This window comes from Pseudorca crassidens, chromosome 4 (genome assembly GCF_039906515.1).
Source record: "Pseudorca crassidens isolate mPseCra1 chromosome 4, mPseCra1.hap1, whole genome shotgun sequence".
Lineage (NCBI taxonomy): Eukaryota > Metazoa > Chordata > Mammalia > Artiodactyla > Delphinidae > Pseudorca > Pseudorca crassidens.
The window spans coordinates 86502695-86510129 of record NC_090299.1 but is presented as its reverse complement, the minus strand read 5'-3'; the positions used below and the strand labels follow the sequence as shown (position 1 = coordinate 86510129).

Here is a 7435-nt window from a genome sequence, read left to right as displayed (position 1 = left end):
GGCACAATGTTACCCAATTTGTTGTGCTAACATTGTAATTAAAAGAGAACTGTCACCACTTAAATATTGATTTTAAGAAGTTTATTTTCCTCTCACAAGAAAGAATCTTTTGCTAACTTAGATGGTGATATAGGTCAGAGATATTAAAAAGCTCTTTTTTTTGAAAATTAGGAATTTTGAAACTTTTATTAATATATTCCATTTATCAAACATTCACTGAATACTCTCTATTATGCTAAGTACTGGGGAATAGTTATATTATTGTGATACTCCAGGAACGTACAATCTTTTCAAGAAGGAAAAGAAGTGGAAATGATTTATTTTATTAGAAGGTAAAGTATAATAAGATTCATAAAAAAGTGGAAAAAATGCAGTGGGAGTGGGGTCAAAATGATAAGTGATTCATTCTGTTCGGAGAGATAGAAGAAAGTTTTCAGGCAGGTCATAATATTGGATTTGAACCTTGAGAGATAAATTGGGTTTAAGCAATGACACAGAGGAATGGACATTCCATGAAGACAGAGCATAATAAACAAAGTCACAGTTGAGTGTGACATCCACTGGTGGGGAATGGCAGTGGCCTGGTGTGACAGTAGAGGATGCAAGGGAGGCTGGGGGGGGGTGCCCTGGGGGATTTGAAAAGAAGCTGGAGGTTGGTATGTAGAGGCCTTGAATGCCATGTGGGGGAAGATGGACTTCTTATTGTAGGCAAAAGAAGCCTTACAGGCATTTGAGCAAAACAGAAATATAGGTCATTGTATGTTTTTTAAAGCTAACTCTAGTGGCAGTTTGGCAGCTAGATTAACACAGGAGGGGCTGAGGTCACTTACCCTTATTAGCATGAATTTAATTTCTCTTCCTGAAACAAAGTGAAAAGAGATGGACTTAACTAGTCTTTGGTACTGTCATTGTGGAGTCCTGGATACAGAATTTATTTTACTAGATATACTGCTGAAACAAAGGCATAAGACTTGGACACTGGGTTTTACTTCTTTTCTGCCACATACTAGGTCTATGACCATGTAGGACATAGGACTTTCATGATCTTCAATTTCCCACATATAAAATGTGATTACTGTACTGAGATTATGTGGAGATTTGGTGATAGAATGATTTGAAAAGGAACTCTAACCTATAAGCATGATATAAATGATTTTATTAGGATCCCATCCATTATCCTTTTTTTTTTTTTGAAGTTAGAGGCTGTACTTTGTTGTTTTTGATATCCTTTACCAACACATCAAGTATAATATGCTTCAGCATATAGATTTCAGACTCAAATGAGTAATTGAGTAATTCAGACTCAATTACTCAAACATGTTTTTGAATTAAATTAAGTCATCTTCTAGTCTCATTGATACAAGCAGTGGAACCACACAGCAAAAGTTACTGAATAGACTTTCAGTCAAGGTAATTCCAGGGCTGGTGGATTTTGGTTACTTCCATTCCAGTACTTACCCTAGAATAGTTAGTCATCAGGAAGTGTATATTAAAATCTGTTAAAATTTATATTGTATTCCTACTGGCAATGCAAATTTAGAAATTGGGAAACCAAGATCTTCTCTTTCATGTTTACTAAAGAGGACGGCAAAAGATATTAACCAGAAAACACTGAATGCTACTTCAATCACATTTATTTTCCTTTGCTTAACAAGAATATTGATTCTTCAAAGAAGTGGCTCACGTTCAATTTTACAGTGACCTGAAATAAATCACAGGCATAAAGTTATTAATCTCAATGGGTTATTTGCTTGTGAACATGTAAGTTTTTTGTTTTTAATTATAAATATTGCCTGAAAAGTATATCTAGTTCAAGGACTGGGAGACTTTCTGCTCAAGAAGACTGAGTAGATGCAGGAAAGAAAGCAGAGGCTTTAGTGGTTGGTATTAGATGAAAGTTTTTGTCCTCTGGGTCCTAATATAGTCTTTAGTATAGTCTACATTTCCTCAATTCATTGGTAATTAACAGATTATCAGTGTGTTTTTGAGATGATGAGATGATAGGGACCTCTATTTCAGACGGAGCATTCAGCCTTTAGGATTTTATTTCAATGTGATAATTAGAAGTTAAGTTTGGGGTTTTAATACTAACTAGAAAAATGGATGATTTTCTAAGGAATAGGTTGAAGTCTACCTTAGACCCTAGATCCACAAGTTCATCAATTATGTTCTTTACTTTGGTTAAAGTTTTGTCTTCTTTAGTGCTCTGATTCAGTCCTTAAATGCACCATTGTTTTTATTTTATTTTATTTTTTTAACATCTTTATTGGAGTATAATTGTTTTACAATGGTGTGTTAGTTTCTGCTTTATAACAAAGTGAATCAGTTATACATATACATAAGCACCATTGTTGATGATAGTAGAAATGTTAAAAATATTTTGTAAAAATGTTTTAATAAGAAAGAGTTTATTTCTATTATATCACGGCAAGTGAGGGATTTAAACTGCTGTGTTGGTTGGATCGTGGAAGTATACACATTTGTACCTCTGAGTAGAGACCGTAACAATTTCTACCAGAAAAAAAGATTGAAATAAATTATAACAATGGGGCTAAGTGAAAACCCTGTAACATTTTTTTTTTCATAGAATGATGTATTCTGATCCACAGACAACAAAGTTAAAAAGCGCATGCTGGGGACTTCCCTAGCAGTCCAGTGGTTAAGACTCTGTGCTCCTAGTGCAGGGGATAACTAGGATCCTGCAGGCCAAAAACCCAAAAAACAAAAATAAAAACAAACAAAGAAAATACATGCTTTGTACTCTGTATACTTACCAACTATTTCATCTTAAATTGCACTGGGACTTCTCTTTCTTGTTTAATGCTCATTAAGAGGGGTAGTTGTAGAGACAGACACAGGTACTGGAATAGGAGGATAAAAATAGGCCCACCATGGTTATAGGAATTGTGGATATGGGTGAAATGGATACTGGTAAGGGGGCAAAAAAACTGTGAAGGTAGTTCATCACTCCCACTGACCTGTTGAGAGAAAGAAATTAAAAGAACACGTAGGTCTTAATTTTTAAGTAGATGTTATAGAATCTGTGAAATCATTTACCATTTCTGTGTAAACTATGAAGAGGGATTTGATTAATTTGCATAATTTTAGAAAATTTTAGGAAATTACTTAGAGATAACAATGTTCTTGTACCTTTCTACTCATAGCCAAATTTTCCTGATAATTGCTTCTGTAAATATAAGGTCAAGGGGAGGGTTTTGATGAGGAGATGTCAGATTTCTCTCTTTGCATTTATACAAGGTCTTTACCCAAAGTCTTTTAGACATAATCTCTCCTATTTCTTTTCTCCCTTCACTCTTTCCCTCTCTACCTTCCATCCATATTCCTATCAATTTCTGTATTCTTAATACTCTATAGTTTTGGCCTCAAAATCATGCTTCTTTTCAGATAATAAGATTTATCTGAGTGTAAACAAGTTCCTAAACAAGACATTCCCGTTTCAAATTTTATTTTCTTAAACATTTTTTTATTAACTGTTTAGACAAAAATAAGACTTTAGTGAATTGCCACTGGTGGGGTCATCAAAGCAAGCCCATATTTCCTAATTCTCAAGTTTTTGTTATTATTATTATTGTTATTATTACCTTCTCTGGACTGGGTTTTGTAGAGTTAAAGCAGAGCGAAGGCATGAGTGATTATGCACCTTTATTAGGCTAGATAATTTTAGTAAAAAATATTATAATCCAATTCATCATAAAGTGATTCAAATTTCAATTTGGTCCCACTTTTTAAGATGCTGAGGTAATTCTCTTTCTAACAAGCAGGGGTCAAATCCCCGAAGGCTTAACCTCTGTTGAGTCTAATACCCAAACTCTTTAAGGATTTCTCTAGAGTTTGAGAAGCTTGGATAAAGGAATATCTTTAACCACATTTATGGATATTTCACATGGAAATCTTACATGTTAAAAAGAGAAAGTGTAACTTACACTTCGTTCTTCTCTTTCCTTGTCTTGAGAGACCTAAAGATCAAATAGTGAAGTTAATTCATCTCATGCTAATAAAACACACAAACTGAAAAACATATACATATGCATGAAAGAAAGAATTTGACTATCCACTACCTAATATTGTTTCATAGTATCCTTTTTTTTTAAATCTAGAATTTGAGCTTCCAGAAAATATTGTAGAAATTATTTTTCTGAAAAGTGTTAATATTTATTCTAAATGCCTCAAATCCACCACTGCACCAAGGCTATGTGGAATTAATCTACACACTGAACAGTATATGAATTATAAATTGTATAGAATACAATGTTAAAAAGCCAAATATTAGACATGCTTAAAATAGAAAAAAATTTCTAAGATTCATGAATCAACATGAACCAAAGAAAACACTACCCCCCCCCCAAAAAAAAACCAATAAATACTCTGGAATGTAGAACTACTCACTGGGAAACCAATGGTCACTGCCAAGATGGCTGTGAGCAGAAGGAGAACTTTCATCATATTCAGAAGTTTTCTCAGAGTAATAGAAAGACCTATTTGCTAACACAAATTCAGAAGATCTAGTTGTAGTACAAATTATGTTATTAATAGCTCTTTGACCTTGGACCAGTTACTTAACAATCTTAGGGCATCGACCTATTTGGAGAACATTATTTTTTAGGTAGAATCAAATGTATTTTGCAATTTTGATGTTGCATCAATTCTTTTAAAAAATATATTCACATATTATTTAAGAATAATACTTCTCTGTACACGGTAATAAGTAGCTTCTGGAAAGAAATATGGCCTTGGTTTATACAGAGACTATTAGTGTGGGGATAAGCAGTTACTTAGTGATCTCAATAAGTTCAAAAAAACATTCCATATAATAATGACCATGAAATTAATTTAGGTGACAGATTATTTGCATTGTTTCCCAGGCACCCCCCCAAAATTCCATGCTGTTCGAAGGGATCTATTTTTGATATTTGGTAAAGGACATTTCCAAAGCATTTTGTTCTACTTTAATATCTATTGTAGGCTCCTTATCTTTTGATACACATTGTTATACTATGTCAGTTATAATTGCTAATAAATGTTTGAGAAATCTTAGCTAAATTAAATATTTAACTAATGATCATATTATATAATAGAGAAGTAGACAATAAAACATAGAAACTTGCATTTTAAAATATTTTGTCATGAATACAATACACATGTATATAATATTTGACTTCAAACACAAATGGGCAGTTTTCCCTATAGGATGGTATCATTAGTTGTTAGTTCTCTTCTTTGTCGTGGTGTAGATGCAGGCAACACTGCAGAACATAGGAGGGGTCTGGGAAAGGCAATCAGATTGGAAAGTGGGCTAGGCTAGGGGACTTTTCTTCACGTTGCCCTCATATTTATTCAGTTATTTATTCATAAAGTATTTCTTGATGACTGATTGTCAAACACTATTCTAGGTATTGGTTATAGATGGCAGTTGAGAACGTCCCTGCTTTCATGGACCTTACTAAGCACACTGTTATAGGTCAATACATTACAAAGATTATTTAATTAATTTTACATTGAGGAAAATGCCAATTGCCCATATCATTATTATTATTTGAGGGTGGCTTTGAGGTGATTAATGGAGATTCTAGGAGGATTTCACCACCTCTTGATGTTTTCTAAATATCTATGAGACAGAAAAATAAAGTGTAAAAGAAAAAATGTACTCAAGTTTTGAACTTTGTCTTTACTTTTTGTCATATTAATCAAAATTCAAAATGGGTTTAAAAAAAATACCAGATGATGTTACTATTGTGACAAGACAGGAATTTAAAATTCCAGTCAAGTTCAGAATTCTATAGGAAGATGGGCAGTATAGGTAACTAAGAGTAAAAGTTTTACACACACACACACACACACACACACACACATACATTTCACAAACACACATACACACACATAGTATAACTTCTAAGTGCAAAGCATTGTGCTAAGTGCTTGTCAGGGACATAATTTCTGCCCTCTGGCAGCTAGTAAGAAAAGACAGATACTTTTATAATGTAAGGCAAGTTGTGATAAATACTATACCTAGAAATTACAAAATACTGAGAACATATAGAATAAAACAGAGATAAATCAAGGAAATAGTTTTGGAGAGGGTAGAATTCAAGCTGAACATATACAATAGGGAAACTATAAACTGATTTCAAGGATTATTTAAAACCACCTTAAGCAATGAGGTAAATAAACCATATCAGAGACTCTTCCAGACCATATCCTGTAGTCAGGACCTAGCATAATTGCTAACTACGACCTTTTATTTTTCTACTTCTCAAGCTGGGGTACCCATAACAGTATATTGCCGTATGCTGGGGAATACATACTATGTCTCCGAATAAATTAGATGCATCTTCCTGGAGCATCAGTTTCATTCAAGGATTTATAGGAAAACCCAAGTCATTTTTATGTTAAAGTCAACATGATATATTATAGAATGGAATGTAAATATAGCAAATTTTAAAGATAAAACAGGAGGCTACAAATAAATTGGCACCTGTTCATACTTCAGAGAATATCTGGTAGTGCATGTTCCCTTTATTTGCTGACTTAAACCCATAAAATTAAAACTGATGAGACTGAGACTCTTGTTTACAGTCTCAGTGTGCCACCAGCACTCCAGCCCTGCAAAGATTTATTTATGGTCCTTCTAAAATATGCACTTACTATAGCTTGGTGGTGATTTTAAGAAAAATCAAATATGTATACCCCAAATGATTGTTTAATTACTTAAAGTTTACAAATTCAAGCAACCTTTACATGACAGTCTCAATAATTTTAATTTTGACAGTTTCCTGGATACATGTATATATCTCTATCTATCTAGATAATATATATTATATAAAGGTATATAATTTATCTTGATATATTAAGATGAATGATACTTAAGATCTCTCTTACCTCAAACTTCCCAGTCAGTTCCTTCTCTTGGATGCTGTTATAAGAAATGGAAAGTGACTGGCCCTGGAATATCACAGCTATTTTATATACTCAGAAGTGAATGGAATGAAGAAGTCTGCGGTTTGAGGGCCTCTCCCTGGGATCAGTTATTTGTTGAATCATCAACTATCACAATATGTTGAAATTGGGGAATAATTGACATTTACCGTTTCATTGAAACTTTGGCTGAGTGACTACCAAATGCAAATATTTGTGGTTTCTTTTCAAATTTGTATGATTTGTGTATTCAAAGCTTGTCACTTCATGTAATGTTGCTCTGTGCTCTTATTTAATTTTTTTTCTTTAACTTCTATGATTAAAAATTTATTTTCTCAACATCCTATTGGTATTGGTTATAATCTATTGGAAAGTTTTTTGGTAGTGTTGTAATTTTAAGAAAATAAATAATCTTAAAAATGTTAAGTATGGGTTTAAAACCTTTTGCATGATTCTACTTTCAGCTCTTTGATTTTATTGAGCAGGGTTGGAGTTTCATGCA

At 33.1% G+C, this 7435-nt stretch overlaps 1 long non-coding RNA gene across 1 annotated transcript; it reads right to left on the bottom strand.

Moving 5' to 3' along the window:
* Nucleotides 1-1616: 1616 nt before the first annotated feature.
* LOC137223192 (uncharacterized) lies at nucleotides 1617-6935 on the bottom strand. Its single transcript, XR_010942750.1, has 4 exons — nucleotides 6898-6935; nucleotides 3945-3977; nucleotides 2775-2978; nucleotides 1617-1702 (listed from the first exon to the last, which is right to left on the bottom strand). It is a non-coding gene; the product is annotated as an uncharacterized lncRNA (long non-coding RNA).
* Nucleotides 6936-7435: the final 500 nt, after the last annotated feature.